Below are 17494 nucleotides of genomic sequence, written 5' to 3'. Positions count from 1 at the left end.
TATCCTGGGTTTTCTCAAACACTAAACTGTAGGGCTTATTTGTTGGATGTTGTAGATGTGTATCCCAGGCAACAGATGCAGTCTACCCTGTTGTCTTGGCAGCACACACATTTTAAGCACCACATTACTTCTAATCCCGTTAAGATGGTCTGTTTTGGCACTGACAGTAAGTACAATAAACATGTAAAGATGCCTGTTGGCATGGATATGGCTTTACTGTCAAAGAAGACAAAGAGATTACCTTTCAGCATTTGGTACTGGGGGTGTTGATCTAATATGATCTACACAAGGGCTCATATAGAGATGAATGTCCTATTAGGCAGGCATCTGGAGCTATCTGGCTAGGACAAAGTTAAAGGAACAAATTAGGCAAAATTAGCATAGTTGTCAAATGGTGTCAATACAGGTGCAATATTGGTTGACTGTTAGAATGTAACATAACATAATCCTAGTAAAGGAAGAAAAAAGTTACATAGACATGGCGTGAGGACAGGAAATAGTGTTTAAGTGTCCATTGATGAGAGTGAATTTACTAAATTACTTAATACTCACCAAATAAAGCCTCCAAGTATTTTGAAATGTTAGAGGAGGAAAGGCAGGAGGAAAGACAAAATAAGAAACAAAATGCAGTTTTATAAATTTTATTTATGGATTTCTATTTTTGTGCTTCAATTCCATAAGCATTTATTAACATTTATACCTGATGTTCAGTTTCCTGTAGTCATAAATTCAGTATTTATTGAGACCCTCCTACATACCAGACACTATGTAAGGAACTAGAGACTTGCTGGCAAGGAAATAGAGGCATGTTTCCAGTTTCTAAGGAGTATTTAGGCTATTGAAGAAGATAAGGAAATGATGTTACAATTGAAGTAAGGGTTATGTATTAGGTACCTAAATGCTTTTATATATATAACACCGAATTTCACGGAATTTACAAGATAAACCGTTTCCTTGCTCATTCTATAGCTCACCATGGTTATTCTTTCCTTCATGGAAAGGAACTCAGGGATACAAGTTCCTTCCATCTGTGGCTCCTTTCTCTTCCAGACCTTTAAGTTTTTTTCTGTTTAGCTGGTATATGGAGGTAAAGAATGGACATTTGTGTGTAGGAAGATTTTAGGGATAGTGCACCTTCTGTCTACATTCTATTGAGACTTGAGTTGCATGATCATATATAACTTTAAGGGGAGGGCAAAGTATAATTTAGAGGAAGTGGGAAATTATTAGTCTATCAAAACTTGTGAATAAAAAGAACATCATTCTTTCAGATCCAGTGAAGGAAAAAAGTATGACCTAATATGGTGTTCATGCATTTTGTTGTGAAATATACAAACGAGATATTAAGACTGCAGCGCTGTATGTATACGAATGAAACCTAGAGCACTAGAGTAGGAATCCTTTGCTGTCATTAAATCTAATTCCTTTTTTATACGTAAAGGATGGAAGTCCAAGTTTTTGACCATGGGATAAATCTCTGACCATGAGATATCTTTGCATTTGTTTGTATCCTCTTTAATTTCTTTCATAAAGTCTTACAGTTTTCATTGCAGAGACTTTTCACTTCCTTGGATAAATTTATTCCTAAGTATTTTTTGTATTGTTGTTGCTATTGTGAATGAGATGGTTTTATTTTTCAGAGATGTTGTTGTTTACAGAAACACAACTGATTGCTGTTGTATATAAATGCTGTAACCTTACTGAATTCATTGATTAGTTCCAACAATTCCTTGGTTGACTTTGGGATTTTTTTTTTTTTTTTTTTTTTTTTTTTATAAATAAGATCATATCCTCTGCAAAGACAGTTTTACTTCTTTTCCAATTTGGATGCCTTTTAAGCCTTTATCTTGCTTGATTGCTTTAGCTAGGACTTCTAGTATTACGTTGAGGAAGAGTAGTGATAGTGGGTGCTCTTCTTGAAATACTTGCTGAGGTGACATGGTTAGTTACGTTACAGCTGGGTCACTTATTTGTTAGAGAAGTTTGTAATGCTTAGATCACCCCTTCCTTCCTCTCCTCCCCCACCCTACCCGCCTATCCCTCTATCCCCCTCATACACCCTTACCCACATAGTTGACTCCTATTTCCTATTTCCTGTCAAATAAGCCAACATAAGCAGGTAAAGATGTTTATTCCCAGTGCTGAACTTTGGAAGAATCTGATCAAAAGGTCCTGGATCCACAGCCAAATCACTGCCCAGAACTTGCATTAACTATTTATCAGAGAAACTCATGCATGAATTCAGACTTTGATTAACTGGCCTGGTAGGTTAGAGCCAGAGTTCTTCCAGAGATTCCTAAAACTAACCCACACAAATATATTTCAGAGCTGTCTTTACTATGTTTTCTGAATGTGGTATAAATAATATGTGTGTATGAAGGAGGTGGAGAGTTGAGGATGAGTACAGTTTTTATATGACTAACATTTAGGGAAACAATAGGGATTTTTAAATAGTATCTCTCTGAAGTATACTTTGCGGATGTCCTGCTTCCTAAAATCCTACAGTGCTCAATAAAATGCAGATTTCTGGGCCATTTCTAGATTGAAGAGTGAAACTCTCAGGTTTTTAATCTGGGAACCTGCACGTTAAACAGCATTCCCTTTAGCATAAAGGATGGCTTATGGAGAGAAATGGAGAAAAATATGAACAATGGTATTGAAATGTAAATCATCAAATTGCTACTCTGTGTTTCCTAAAGTAACATGTCAACTTATAAAGCAAAAGTTTTCCTAGTAATTCCAGGTTTGGATCTAATGAAAGAAGGTCTCTGTATATAAGGAGATCAAATATATAACTCATTCTTCTTTCGGACAACTAGTCGAAAAGAACTGTCTACAGTGATTGCTGTTAGCTAGAATCAGCTGTCATGGATTGTGTTTGGTATGTCAGAGGTCTTGTGAGAATCAGCTGTCAGGCATGAAATAGAATTGTACAGTTGCTATAGGTCAAAGGAGAGCGTTTTTTGCTCATGGAATTTTGACATTGTGTCAAGTGTTGTATAACTAGTTAACAAAGGTGATGTTCCCAGGCAGTCTCATTAAAAAATACCAAAGCATTGAAATACCTCTAGAATATGAAAGATGCATATTGTGAGTAATTTTCCTTATGGTGATTAGGAGATAAACAGTTTTCATATGAAATCTGATTTTTTATTAAGGGATTTAGAAGGGTTCATACTTGAAACTGACTTTCTCGAAATTCTTCTAGATTCTGGGTAGATGCTAAGAGGTTCATGACATTGAGATTTTTTTTTCATTGATTATAGATTATAGAAAGAGAAAAGTACTTTTTGAATCCATGTGAGTAAAGCATGGCATGCTATCACTAGTGGGCAGTTAGATGCTGAGGCTTTTGCTTCCTCTTAGTTTCTGTCTACGTGGGTCACAGACTGACCATACACAGGGTATATTTGGTTTGTGGATGTACATAATTTGGAAAGAGAGCTCATGAAACTTTTCTAATTAAATGAAGCCATTTGAAAATTGGGTGATTTCACATAAAAATTCTGCTTTCTAGATTCTTAGGAAAAGTCAAAACATGTGCCACATTCCCTTATGGCAGCAATCAGAAGTGGCTGCCCCCCTCTGGATGATGAAGTACTGTCCAGCAGGGACTTGCTTCACTCATTTGTATTACCTGCCTCTGAGTCTATGAACCCTCAAAGGCTTGAGGCTCTTAATAAAATGATCTGTTTCAAAAAAAAACTTCCTTCTAAGCTTTAGGGCCCTTCACTTAGGATCCTCTCAAGATGACAACTTAATCTCTAAAGGAAAACAAACTATTTGAGAACATTTTGTAAAGATACGTCTGCATAGGAACTACGCAAAGGAGGATAATTACAGGCTTATTTAATTCATCTGGATTTGTCAAGCTTAGAAGTTATATTACAGTTTCCTGATTGGGATAAGGAACAGAGTTAATAAAATGAAATATAGTAGGGGGGAAATGTGAAGTCATAAAGTAATTATAAATACACATATAAAAATAGTTAAATCCAAAATCAATTGGGAAATGGAAGGTGATAGAAATCTAATTTGGCAATATTTTTATTAAAACACAGGAAGTGAAAAGTTCAACATGCATCAGTAGAGTAATATGACCACTTCTTAAAAGATGCAAAAAGAGGTACATTAATAGGGGCACCTGGGTGGCTCAGCAGTTGAGTGTCTGCCTTTGGCTCAGGTCATGATCCTGGGGTCCTGGGATCGAGTCCGCATTAAGCTCCCTGCCAGGAGCCTGCTTCTCCCTCTGCCTGTGTCACTGCCTCTCTGGGTTTCTCATGAATACATAAGTAAAATCTTTTTTTTTTTTTTTTAAGGTGCATTAATAGAAATTATATAAATGATGGAGGTTGTAGTCTTTTTTAACCTGTTAAACTAGGTATAGAGGAATGTTTTCTTGAAATTTTCTTTTCTTGAAGTTTTAAAAAGGCAATGACATCAGAGCTTCCAGAAATGAGAACAGGTGACTTTGATGAAGAGGGGTGTGGGAATGAAGTCCTATAAGGAAGGACCAATGAAGTCATATGTTAAACCAGAGGAGTTCGAAAGAGAGGAACTAGGCAACATGTTTAAATAGTTAAATGGCTGGTGCATGACCGTATATAGTTGCATTGTCATTCTGAGAAGCAGAAAATGATAAATATTTATTTTTTTGAAATATGGAAGAAGGTGAGCTGTAGATCATCCAAACTAGTGACGCTGACCACTGTGTATGGAGAACTAAGGAAATTTTCACGAACCTATGGATTTTGGCCACTTACTAGAGCTCACAAAGTTGATAAGTAATTAAAAAATAGAAAAAAATGAAACTACTTTGAATCCTGTATTTTAGAATAAAAATCACTGCCATCATGTTGGAATATAAGCTTTCAAATTCCTTGTGAGAAATTATACTTAAAAGTTTTATCAAAATAAGAATCTATTATAGCAGCTTTCCAATAATTCTATTTCCACTTCAAAATACATTATAAAGACTCTGTCCTCTCATATTAGTAAATTTGTGGTTTTTTTGTGGGTTTTTTTTAAAGACTTTATTATTTAAGAGAGCGCATGGACAGAAGAGGAAGAGGGAAATATCAAGCCGACTGCACTGAGTGCAGAGCCCAACTCAGGGCTCAAACTCATGACCCTGCGATCATGACTTGAGCCAAAACCAAGAGCTGGAGGCTTAACTATGCCTCCCAGGTGCTCCAGTAAATGTATGTTTAAATGATCATTTTAAAAGCATGCTATAATACTTTATAATATTCCTACATCATAATTAAAGACAATATTCATTTGTCACTAGAAATTTATGCAGTTTCCTATTATATACAATAAAATGATGAAATAAAGTATTGTCTAATTCTGTAGGATATAGTTTTTAAAATGGGATGATAGTATCAAAGGGTATGCATTCTTTTTTTTTTTTTTTCTTTTTTTGCGGGGGCGGGGAACTGGGATATATATAACAACTTTTTTTTTTTTTTTTTTTTTTTTTTTTTTACAACTTTTATATTCCCACAATCTGGAAATGGAGACAGTTTGCAAAGCATCTGTATTAAACTCAATGTTATCATTATTTAGGATTTTTTCCCATTCATATTTTTCTTTGGTTAAATGTATTTTTTAAAAAAACATTTTTGTATTTTCACATATTTAACATTTTGGGGTAATTTTATATTCATACATACATTCCTACATAGCTCACTGTTTAAAAAAATCGTTTTTTTCTTGACTTTAAAAAAGCTTTTTTAAAAAAATTTAGGCTATTGACCCATTGTCTTTCATATAGTAAATGTTTTCTTTATCATTACATTTTAGACTTATTACATATGTGTATGTGTTGAATCACTAACTGATGGGCCTAAGATTTTCCCTATTTGTGAGCTAATAAGTTAGCCTGCCACAATTTCATGGGTGTTGGCAGAAGACCTGAGACCTTTTAGATCAGAGAAAATGGATAGTTCATTATTCACAGTAATAGCCGTAGCCAAAATGTCAGCATTTTCTTGGGCTGATTTTAGAAAATCTCACAGGGCAACATGACAAGGGCCAGGTTATGTTTGCACATGCAGTAGGTTTCATCACAGGATAGTACCCCAAGCTTAGAGCATAGCAATATTTCATAATAGCCATGAATAGAAAATCTGCCCAGTGTTTGCCCCATAGGGAGCCATTACCTTTATCATGCTGGACAGCAGACAAACATGCCCTATCCTTATTTCCCAAAGTTATTTCTAAATAAATCCTTGAAGAGAGGATTCATGAAAGCTTGTCAGTGCCTCTGCTACCAAGACATGCAGAAATGAGAGACCTATGGAGAATTGTCTTCTGACAGGATATGCCATAAGAAGTTAAAATTTCATCATAAAGTTTACCATTCTTAGTTTGCTGTTGCTGTAGTTGTTAAATTAAAGAAATTATTCCTTGTTGGGAGAGTGTTACTAGACTGCTCAATTGGAGAATTCCCACACCAGTACTTGCATGTTTCCACTGAGGTATTTCAGTAAAAGAGAGCTGCCTCGTGAATGATTTTTCTCAGACCTCTGTTTTGTCTCCAATTCAGACGGACGATTTTTTTTTTCTGTTTAATAAAATACTTGTCTTAATGTATAAATAAGCTTTCCCAAATCATTGACTATAGTTCTTCCAGGAAGATATACTTTATTCATCCTCTAGCTTTGATAATTCTGACACACTGCATTCCTCATGATAATGTATATTTAGTGCCAACTATGTGCCAGAATTGTTCCAAGTACTTTGCATATATTAAATCATTTTGCTCTTGCAATTATCTAAGGTGGGTACTATTTTTACGCCCGTTTCACAAATAGGAAACAGAGTCAGAATCAACAAGTAATTTGCTCAAGATCAAATTCCCGAGTTCAATAATTATAATCCAAATACACCTGTTCAACAAGAAATTTTTCCACTTGCCTCATGTTATTGAGGAAAAAAAGAAACTTACTTAACCAATTGATCAGAGGTGTTTTGAGGCAATGCTGACTTTGTATATATCCATAACCCATCTAAGAATATAATAAAAGGTACACATCTTCTCACAAGTGAAAAAGATGCACAAGTGTACTTTGTCTCTCATAAACACACACAAACACATGTATGTAAAATATTGCATATAATTTCAGGGGTTTTAAATTATATATTCAACATTAATAGCATCTTAAGCTCACTTATTTAAAATATTTTGTTAACCCTTTCGTACTTTTAATACTTTGGGAAGCAAATATTTTTTCAACTTCTCACCAAATACTTACAAAGAAAATGGGTAGTGAGAAGAACAGCAGAGCTTCTCTGGGTGAAGGAAACATGTAAGACTGGATTATTTGGCTTTTCCCTTCTCTATCATGGGAAACCAGAATGGAATCTGGTTAAGAAGATGAACGCTGGAGTCAGGCATCTGGGATTCAAATCCTGGCTCCATGCAAGAGTTATTTTAAAAAAATATTGAACTGGTAATGCTGGGCATGGACCAGTTAGAATGGACACAAGTGATCTAGCCATACGAGCTCATATCCAGCTCTTGTTCTATCACTAGCGATGTTTTTATTTGTACCCAAGCATAGCAGTAATCATTATATCATAAGATTTTTGGAAGAATTAGATGTGGTAAGACCCATAAAGCACTCAGAACACTGTTGGGTAGAAAGAGGTATTTGAATTACCTGTCCTTTTCATCATTGCGACTAATATTTGACCTGTGGAACTCCAGAATTTTACAGGTAAGAATATCAAGCCCTCTGCTTAAGACAGGGAGTACACTCGTGATGATGATCAAAAGCTGTATATAAGTATTGAATCACTAAATTGTATACATGAAACTAATATTACATTGTATTTTAAGTAACTGGAAACTAAATGAAAACTTAAGATCTTGTTAAATTGGAATGGTGCAAGTCTCTAAAGGATACTATGTGGATGGAGGTATTAGGGTTCAGAGAAATGTTGAAAGCTAGCCAGAAAGGCAGGAACTAATACAGTGGCATTCAATAGGGTAGATGAAGTTTTGCATTTTGGTGAAGATAAAAAGCTATTTTATAGAAAGGGGTAAAAATCCTCCAAAATTAAATGGTTCTAGTGAAATATGCTCCAGGATTTTAGCTAGCAAAAGTTGACAGTGTCTTAAAGTGGGGGGGAGGAGGGAGATACTTTGTTTTGCTTATGTGTGTACATATAGATATGCATAATATTGCATATGATTTCAGGAAGTTGTCTTTTTTATTTTTTATTATTTTTTTTAGGAAGTTGTCTTAACACGGGTGCAATGTTGTCTCTCAACTATGATTTTTGTTTTGTTTTGTTTTTTAGGAAGTTGTTTTAAAACGGGTCCAATGTTGTGTCTCAACTATGATTTTTTTTTTTTTTTTTTTTTTTTTTTTTAACCACAGTGGCCATATGACATCTGTAGTGTATTGAGTTCAGGCAACAGGCTGTAGAGAAAGACACATGGATATACTGAAGTTTGTTCAGAGAGAAATGTGACCAGGAAGGTCAATCATAAAGGATCCCCAAACCAGGAAAGGTAACCAGGAATATTTTGTCTAGTGATAGTGATCTAAGGGGAATGCTGATGGTGATTTTTCAGATGCCTGGTAACGCTGACATGGAAGCGTTCGCTGTGCTATGGCAGGAAGGATTAGAACCAACTGGTGAAACTCAAAGGCAAAGGTCAGATCCACATGCAAGATGCCTAAAGTAGACCTGCCTGTCCCTATGGGTGGACTTTTCTTTATCAATAATTATATTCAAAATAATATAGCAATTAGCAGAAGAATGCTGTAAAGGGAATTTTATCATTGGTGAGAAGTTAGTCATCTCTTTCCTTTCTATAATTCTTTAAATTTATGACTTCAAGCTAGGATACAAGTTGGTTATGAAGGCTGACTGGAAGAAGGAAGAAAAGGCATGGAAGGAGAGTAAAAACAGTTATTCCAGAGAGAAAATGCTATCTTGAACATAAGAATTTTCTAAGAATGAGAACTGTAGAAAAGTAGACTAGGCTGTTTTCTGAAGAAGTAAGCTTGACCTTTGGAGGTAGACACTGGATTGTGTAGCCATCTATTCTTGGCAAGTGGGGTACTTAGAAAATTGCATTTGAATTATCACCTGTCAGTAATGTTAGGAAGATTCTTGAGTTATGGGAAAATGTACTAGATGAATTCTAAATCTTCCAATTCCAAGGTTTTGTTACTTGGATTGTTTCTATTGGTCTTGTATCAAAGCATGTTTTGTCTAACTTGCTCCATATTGAATTTTCTCAGAGCCCACTCAAGAAATGTATCTATTTACTAAAACCAAATCAATATTATATGAACCAAACATAATAGTGGTCTCGGAAGTTCTTTATTGCTTTTGCCAAACTGCTCAGTTTACCTTGATTTTATTATTCATAAATTTTAGTGATGTTTGATTATTCTTAGAGGAGAAAGATTTTCCTTGTTTATCCCTGATCTTATAAATACAGAAGATAAATACTAAAAGCATCAGGGTTTGACATACTTTATTTTTCTCATTATAAAATGGACATGTTTAATTTATCACATAGGGCAAAAGCCATATACATGAGGAGGAAAATAAAGATCACTTACCTGTATTAGTTTCCTAGGGCTACTATAATAAGTGATCTTAAACTTGGTGACCTAAAACAACAAATATGTTCTCTCACGGTTAAGACGAGGAATCAAGGTGTCAGTAGGACTCTGGTTCCTCTGAAAGCTCTAGAGAAACGATTCATCCTGGCTTTTGGTAGCTCCCAGCAATCCTTGGTATTCCTTGGTTTGTAGCTGCATCGCTCTAGTCTTTTTTTTTTTTTTTTCTTCATATGGCCGCCTTCTGTGTGTCTCTGGGTGTCCTCTTACTTTTTTTTTATTTAAGATTTTATTTATTCATAGAGGGGCAGAGACACAGGCAGAGGGAGGAGCAGGCATCATACAGAGAGCCCGACGTAGGACTCGATCCAGGGTCTCCAGGATCACGCCCTGGGCTGCAGGCGGCGCTAAACCGCTGCACCACCAGGGCTGCCCGGGTGTCCCCTTTTAAAAGGACACTAGTCATTGGGTTTAAGACCTACCCTAAGCCGGTATGACCTCATCTTTCCTAATTACCTGTACAAAAAGACACTTTTTTTTTTTTTCCAAAGTTGGTCACATTCTGTGGTTGTGGGTGAACATAAATTTTCAGTGGATGTTATTCAATCCATTATACCTAAAATCTTCTGTTAATATTATTTTTAATTTTTTTTGAACATTTTTATTTATTTATGACAGTCCCAGAGAGAGAGAGAGGCAGGGACACAGGCAGAGGGAGAAGCAGGCTCCATGCACCGAGAGCACGACGTGGGATTTGATCCCGGGTCTCCAGGATCGTGCCCTGGGCCAAAGGCCGGCGCCAAACCGCTGCGCCACCCAGGGATCCCTTCTGTTAATATTTTTATACAAAGATTTTCATTTTGCTCATGTCTACTATGAAATTTGGATTTGGTACACATACTACTTTGGACCTGCTTACTTCACTTGCTATTGTGAATATTGTCTTGTGGCATTAACTAATTTCCTGTACTTTACATTTCCAGTGTATCAAATTAATTTAACCAACACTCTCTTGACATATTTCTGTATTGTCCCCTCCTTTTTGCCATTGCAAATCAGACAATTTGTGTATTGGAAAATACATGTATGACTGACTGGGAAGGACTGCTTCCCTTTTTTACCTTCTCTAACACTGCTCATTTTCACATGTGTGTGGTTTGCATTAGCCATAATGGTAGATTCTAAGGGGACTGAGGAGAACAGAGCTTCCAGGAAGTGGAGAACACAACATGCCTAAGACTTGAAGGCTTTCTTTCCATGCTGATTTGAAAGCTAGACTTGACCTGACATATGTGCTAATCCTTCTAAAGACTAATCAAAGTCATTACTTACATCAAAATAAAAGTATTGAAGATAAATTCTGGGGCAACTTAAATTTTCTGGAACATTTTTGTCGGTGGTTTTTATAATGAAAGCATTTAAATCTATTTTGGTGGAGGTCATAAACTTAGATGCTTAGAAGGGTAAGTAATCAGTAAGGTTGAGAAGTTAAAATCATCATTAATCCATAAAAAAATAAAAAGAAAAAGAAAAAAGAAAAAAAATCTGAAAAACAATGTTTTGGCATGCCCCATCTAAAGGAGCATACTTGTTATTTCTATTTTATTTATTTATTTATTTATTTATTATTTATTTATTTATTAATTATTTTTGCTATTTGTGAAAAATGAGCCTAGTGTTACCAGACTGTGATTTTTTTTTCCCCCAAGACAAGATACTCCTATTTTTTTTGTGTGAAACATTCCAATTTTTAATTACAAATAAATTTAAATTACAAGAAAACACATTTTACAAGGCAAAAATAGATTTGTAGAGAATATTTGCTTTTATAGCACCAGCCTCAATTTTGACTTGTTTCTTAAGAGTGTACACCTTTCTGCTAAATTCACTGTTGTATTTTTTTATAGCCAGAGTTTCAGGTTGCCACCCCTGTTAAGTAACCCAAACTCAATGACACTTAGCTTGGGTATTGGGAGGAAAAAAGTTTGTACACTTTCCAAATATGTTAGCACATAGTTGGTCAACCTTAAAATTGTAATGTCAACTTAAATCCTTTTTATTTATTTTTGCAGTCAATTATTTTTATCTTTCAAGCATCTCAAAAGGTCAAATGGAGAATTTTACACTCTGTACATAAAAACCCTAATCTTACTGGAATAAGCTACAAATATTGATGAGCAACTTAAGACATGAAGGAAATCAGGATATCATTGTTTGCCAAGAACAATTTGGATAGCCTAGATCTATGTAAGGTACTTGATTTAAATATTAAAAGTGTCATAATTGTAGTATTTGAATTTCCTTTTATAAAAGTTTAATACTCTCAAGTATACCTAGCTTTATAATTCTCCCATACGTACAATTTTTAGAAGTAAACATTTTCCCAAAGTGATCTAAATTATAATGTATATGGTTGCCACTCAAATAATACCTAAGAGTATTAATACTCATTATGGTATATTATAGAAACAATTGGGGGATGCCTGAGTGGCTCAGTTGGTTAAGTGTCTGCCTTCAGCTCAGGTCATGATCCCAGGGTCCTGGGATCCAGCCCCATGTGGATCCTCTCCCTGCTCAGTGGAGAGCCTGCTTCTCCCTCTTCCTCTGTGTGCCACTCTGCCTGCTTGTATGTCCCCTCTCTGTCAAATAAATAAAATCTTTTTAAAAAAAAATTAAAGAAATGAGATAAAGTGTATAAAGTTTAATATTTTTTTTTAAAACTTGAAAAAAATAATTTTTAAATTTTTGTTTGAAAATAATACAATGCCAATTGTATAATCATAAGATCCTAAAAATTAGTTCTTTACTCTTTGCTCTTGTGAAGTTGACAGTTGACTTGGTTGTCTTCAGTGTGTATTATGTCAGTCACGGTATTTGCAACCTAGTTTTCTTGCACCAGTTTAATTGTCAAGTGAAACAAACTGATGTATGTCTGACTAAAATTGATTCTCCTGTAATGGTCAATCACAACTTGATTTTCCATAGAGAGTCTCCTTATTTCTTGGTTCAGTCAAAAGATACAAAGAGCTATTGACTAGAAAATGACTTGAGCTCCAAACTTGTAATGAAACAAGGGAGAACTTAAAGGAAAATATTGACAGAAAGCGGTGTTAGAAAATTCACACTTCTGTTGCGCTCTCATTCCAGTGGTTTCCCAAAGAGGGTCTGTGTGCAATAGATAAGAAATTTGTGGAAGAGAAAAATAATCATGACCTATATAAGTTGATGACTTGACTGCTCTGCAGAAGCGTTAATACTATCTTCCAGATTGGGTTATTTTAGGGGAAAGACTGTGCAGATACTTTAATTTGAACTTCCTTTAGTTCTCATAGCTATCTAACTAGTGACACATGTTAAATGATACAAAGAAATGTCTTTGGCTGACAAATTTTAAATAATTAAAATTTCAATATAATGGCATTGCCCTGATAGAAATCAATACAACTTGTTAAAGTCTTCCAAGTTAAGAAGTTGTAGGAATCTTTCCAGCAATGATCCATATGCATCATACTATGTTGGATAAATACTGGAAATAGTCAAATGAGTTTGGTCATGGTGCAAGGATCTATATATGTATATAGAACTAGTTTGTTAATTTAGAACACAAGCAAATTGATTTATTTTTCATCAATTAAGGAAAAGTTAAATATATGCATTTTCAAATACCTCAAAACTATGGACTTGGATGTGCATGTGTATATGTGTATATAAAAGAATATGCCCATATTTTATAAGGTATATTTGAAACTAAAGATGACTCAGACTGCTTTTCAAAGCTACTTTATTGAAATGGAATTCATATGCCATAAAACTCATGCTTTTGAGGTGTATAACTCTGGTAGTCATGGAATTGTAAATTGTCACCACTGTCTGATTTTAGAACATTTCTTCACCCATTAATAGTCAATACTCATTCCTCCTCCCTGAGGCCCTGGCAACTACTAATCTACTTTCTATTTCTGTGGATTTGCCTATTCTGAAAATTACATATAAATGGAATTATACAATATATAGCCATTTTTGCCTGGTCTCTTTCATTTAGGCAAATGTCTTCAAAGTTAATCCATATCATAGAGCATGTATCAATACTTATTTTTATGACTGAATAATGCCACATTTGTGGACAAACCATTTCATTCTTCCAGTTGACAGACATTTGGGTTGTTTCTACCATTTTAAACTATGTTGCTATGAACATTCATGAATAGGCTTTTTTGTGTGGACACTTGGAATTCTCTCGAGTATAAACCTACCAGAAGGGCTAGGTCAAAGTTACTTTTTATTGAACATTTAAAATAACTGTCAAACTGTTTCCCAAACCCTTATAGCAGTGTATTAAGGGGGTTTCAATTTCTCCAGGTCCTCACTAACATTGGTTACTCACCAGGTTTTGCATGTTAGCCATCCTAGTGAGTGTGAAGGTGTGTTTTGCTTTGTTTTGCATTTCCTTGGTGACTAATGAGGATTTTTTTCTTTCATGTGCTCAATGAAGAAATGTCTGTTTAAATCTTCAGCCTTTTAATTGTCTTTTTAAGACTTGTGCTGTAGGAATTCTTTATATTATGTGGATAAAAGTTCTTTATCTGACATGATTTAGGAAGAATGTTCACTTGAAAATATCCTTTTGAAGCAAAAAATTTATAATTTTTAATTTTTTTTTTTGAAAAATGTGATTCATTCTCAGTACTTTCTGAGAAGCAAGTGAAAAGCAATGGATTATTTAAAGGCTCATATCTGAAAATGCTGAGTGGGGCAGGACGAAGCTAACAGGCTAGAACAGTGCCTTGCACATAGTAAGCATTATGGCAGTTGTTAAATTGAAATGGCTTGACGTTGAAGATCATATTGTTTTTGAGACGTGATAAAACCCAAGTTAATCTGAGAAGCTTTAAGCAATTCTTTTTGACTGGATTCTATTAAATCACCTTGTTTTCTTATGACAAGTACCCCCATATTTAAAAAATAATTTTGATCCATTTGTGTAGCTTTATTTGGCATACTTAGTCTATTGATGCACTGTCAGATATAGATTACAGTAAATTACAAATTTTTCTTACTGCTTATCTTTATTTGAAATACTGATCAGAAGGATTTGAAGCACTGTCATATAATGAAAGAAAACTCACGTTTTTAGTGGACACAGGTCAGCTTTAAAACAATCTTAGTTTTCAACATATTTCCAAAAAGGCATTTAGGATAGGTAATTTTTATATATATCTTTTTGCAATCTCAAATCTTAAAATTAAGCAGTTTAAACCAAATAAAACAGAAGTGATATTAATAATATTCCTGGAGCATCTTGTGGTCTTGAAACTGACTTCATTTTGTTCCTTTAAAATGAGAACAGCATTCTTGTGGAGAATCCTTTTACTTAGTGCTGAAAGATTGACCTTGTTTTGTTCTTGAGATCATGCCCTACAAGCCTGATACTTTGAAGAACCTCTTCTATGTGGAGATGCAGATATTAAACCCTTTAATGCTCAGCAAGGACTGTGGAGTGCTTTCCCAGGTCACTGAGCCACACTCTCCCAATAGGTAAACTACTTTGGACATCTTTGCATTAAGCATGTGCTTTTCCAAGTCACTAGGGTTAACATTTTATGTGAGAATTGGAATTTCTGCAGTGAAATTGTGGTGGTTTGAAATAATAGCAAGAACCAGGCACTATTTAATAAAAATAAGCTCTTCAATAAGCATTTATTTAATCTCTATTTTATACCAGGTCCTTTTATAGAATATACTCAAAAGACTTTTTAATCCTCAATATCCCTCAACAAAGCATTATTAAATCTGTTTTAGAAGTTGAAAAATCTGTGCCAGTGAGAGGTTAGCTGGCTTACCCCAACTCCCATTTATGAGCATTGAACCCAAATGGGGGTTCCAAACACTTAAACTCTTTTTGTTTTCACATCATGTTCACTCCTGATTAAGGGAGGGACTTACTGTGTTTGTAAAAATACCTAAAACATCCTGAGAAGTAAAAATGAAAGATCTAATCCAGGGTGCTCAATTTTCAATGTTGGCAACATTGGTTCCACTCTTCATATTGTCCAGTCCAACAGCGTCTGTGAAACCAGTAACTGAATTGCTTTACCAAGTAGACAGAACTGATTACTTCCCGGGTCCATGTTGCCCTTTGTCAGTGGTTCAATTCCAACAATTTCCTGTGTTCCTAGTTCCCGTATACTTCACAAAAGTTCAAAGAGCCAAACAGTTGAATGACTAATAAATACTGGTGCTCTATCACTCTTTTTCATGCAGTAGTGTGTCAGCGTTGGTTTTAATTTTTTTCAAATAGAGACAGTGTTTTTTTTTTTTTTTCCATGTAGTGACGACTTTTAAGATCTACTCTCAGCAACTTTCAAATATATATTATAGTGTTGATAGTCCCCATTCTATGTACTATACCTCAAGAACTTATAACAGAAAGTTTGGACCTATTGACCATCTTCATGATTTTTTTTTTTTTTTTCACTCCCCACCTCTGGCAACTACCAGTCTGTTCTCTGTGTAGACATTTGTTTTTTTTGATACCATCTGTTGATGATGTCATACAGTATTTGTCATTCTCTAACTTATTTCACTTAACATAATGTTCTCAGTGTCCGTCCATGTTGTCACAGTTGGTAAGATTTCCTTTCAGTGGTTGAATACTATTCCATTGTGCATATGTACCACATTTTCCTTATCTACTCATTTTTCAATAGACACATTGGTGGTTTCCATTCTTGGCTATTATAAATACTGCTACAGTGGGCATGGAGAGGAGTATCTCTCTTGGAGACCATGATTCCATTCCTTTTGAATATATAAGTAGAAATCGAATTACTAGGTCAAAAGGTAGCTTTATCTTTCTTTCTTTTTTTTTTTTTTTTTGAGGAATCTCCATATTATTCATAGTAGCTGTCTCAGTTTAAATTCCCATCAACAGTGCATACAGATTGCCTATTCCTACTTCCTTGCTAATAGTCATTTCTTGTCTTTTTGATAACAGCGATTGTAACAAATGTGAGATGATGCCTTATTGTAATTTTTGATTTGCACATCCCTGATTAGGGACATTGGTTTGCACATCCCTGATTAATGACCTGTTTTTGTGTACCTATTGACCATTTGCAGGTCTTCTTTGGAAAACCGGATATTCAGTATCTATGCCCATTTTTTAATTGGATTGTTTTTTTTTTTTTTACTATTGTGTGTTCTTGATTTAGATATTAATTCTTTATTAGATAAATTTGCGAATATTTTCTCCAGTTGGTAGGTTGCCTCTTCATTTGTTGGTTTCCTTTGCTGTATAGATGCTTTATGTTTGATACTTTTTTTTTTTTTTTTTTTTTTTGCTTTTATTGCCTCTGCTTTTGGTGTCCTGTCCAAGAAGTAATTGCTAATACCAATGTCCGGGGAAATACTACTTACCTTTATTTTTAGGAGTTTTAATGTTTCAGGTCTTATCTTCAAGTCTTTAATCTAGTTTAAGTTGACTTTTGTGTATGGTAGAAGATAGTGGTCCAACTTTATTCTTTTAAGATTTTATTTATTCATGAGAGACAGAGAGACAGAGAGAGAGGCAGGCTCCAGGCAGGGAGCCCGATGCAGGACTCATTATTGGGATTCCAGGATCATGCCCTGGGCTGAAAGCAGGTGTTCAACCCTGAGCCAGGGATCCCCAACTTTATTCTTTTGCATATGGCTGTTTAGTTTTCCCAGTAGCATATTGAAGAGACTGTTCTTTCCCCATAGTATATTCTTGGCATCTTTGTCATAAATTAACTGACCCTATTCATGTGTGTTTATTTCTAGAATCTCTATCCTTTCATTCATTTTATGTGTCTGTCTTGATGCCAATACCATACTGTTTTCACTACTACAGCTTTGTAATGAAGATTGAAATTGAGAAGTGTGAT

General features: G+C 34.9%; 1 protein-coding gene across 1 annotated transcript in view; it reads left to right on the top strand.

Annotated features, from left to right (window-relative positions):
• The window catches only part of LOC144304564 (uncharacterized), a 334031-nt gene that overhangs the window by 294936 nt on the left and 21601 nt on the right, over positions 1–17494 (top strand). The window lies entirely within an intron of this gene.

This window comes from Canis aureus, chromosome 34 (assembly GCF_053574225.1).
Source record: "Canis aureus isolate CA01 chromosome 34, VMU_Caureus_v.1.0, whole genome shotgun sequence".
Taxonomy (NCBI): domain Eukaryota; kingdom Metazoa; phylum Chordata; class Mammalia; order Carnivora; family Canidae; genus Canis; species Canis aureus.
Note: the sequence above shows the minus strand (reverse complement) of the source record. Positions and strands in the feature narration are given on the sequence as shown.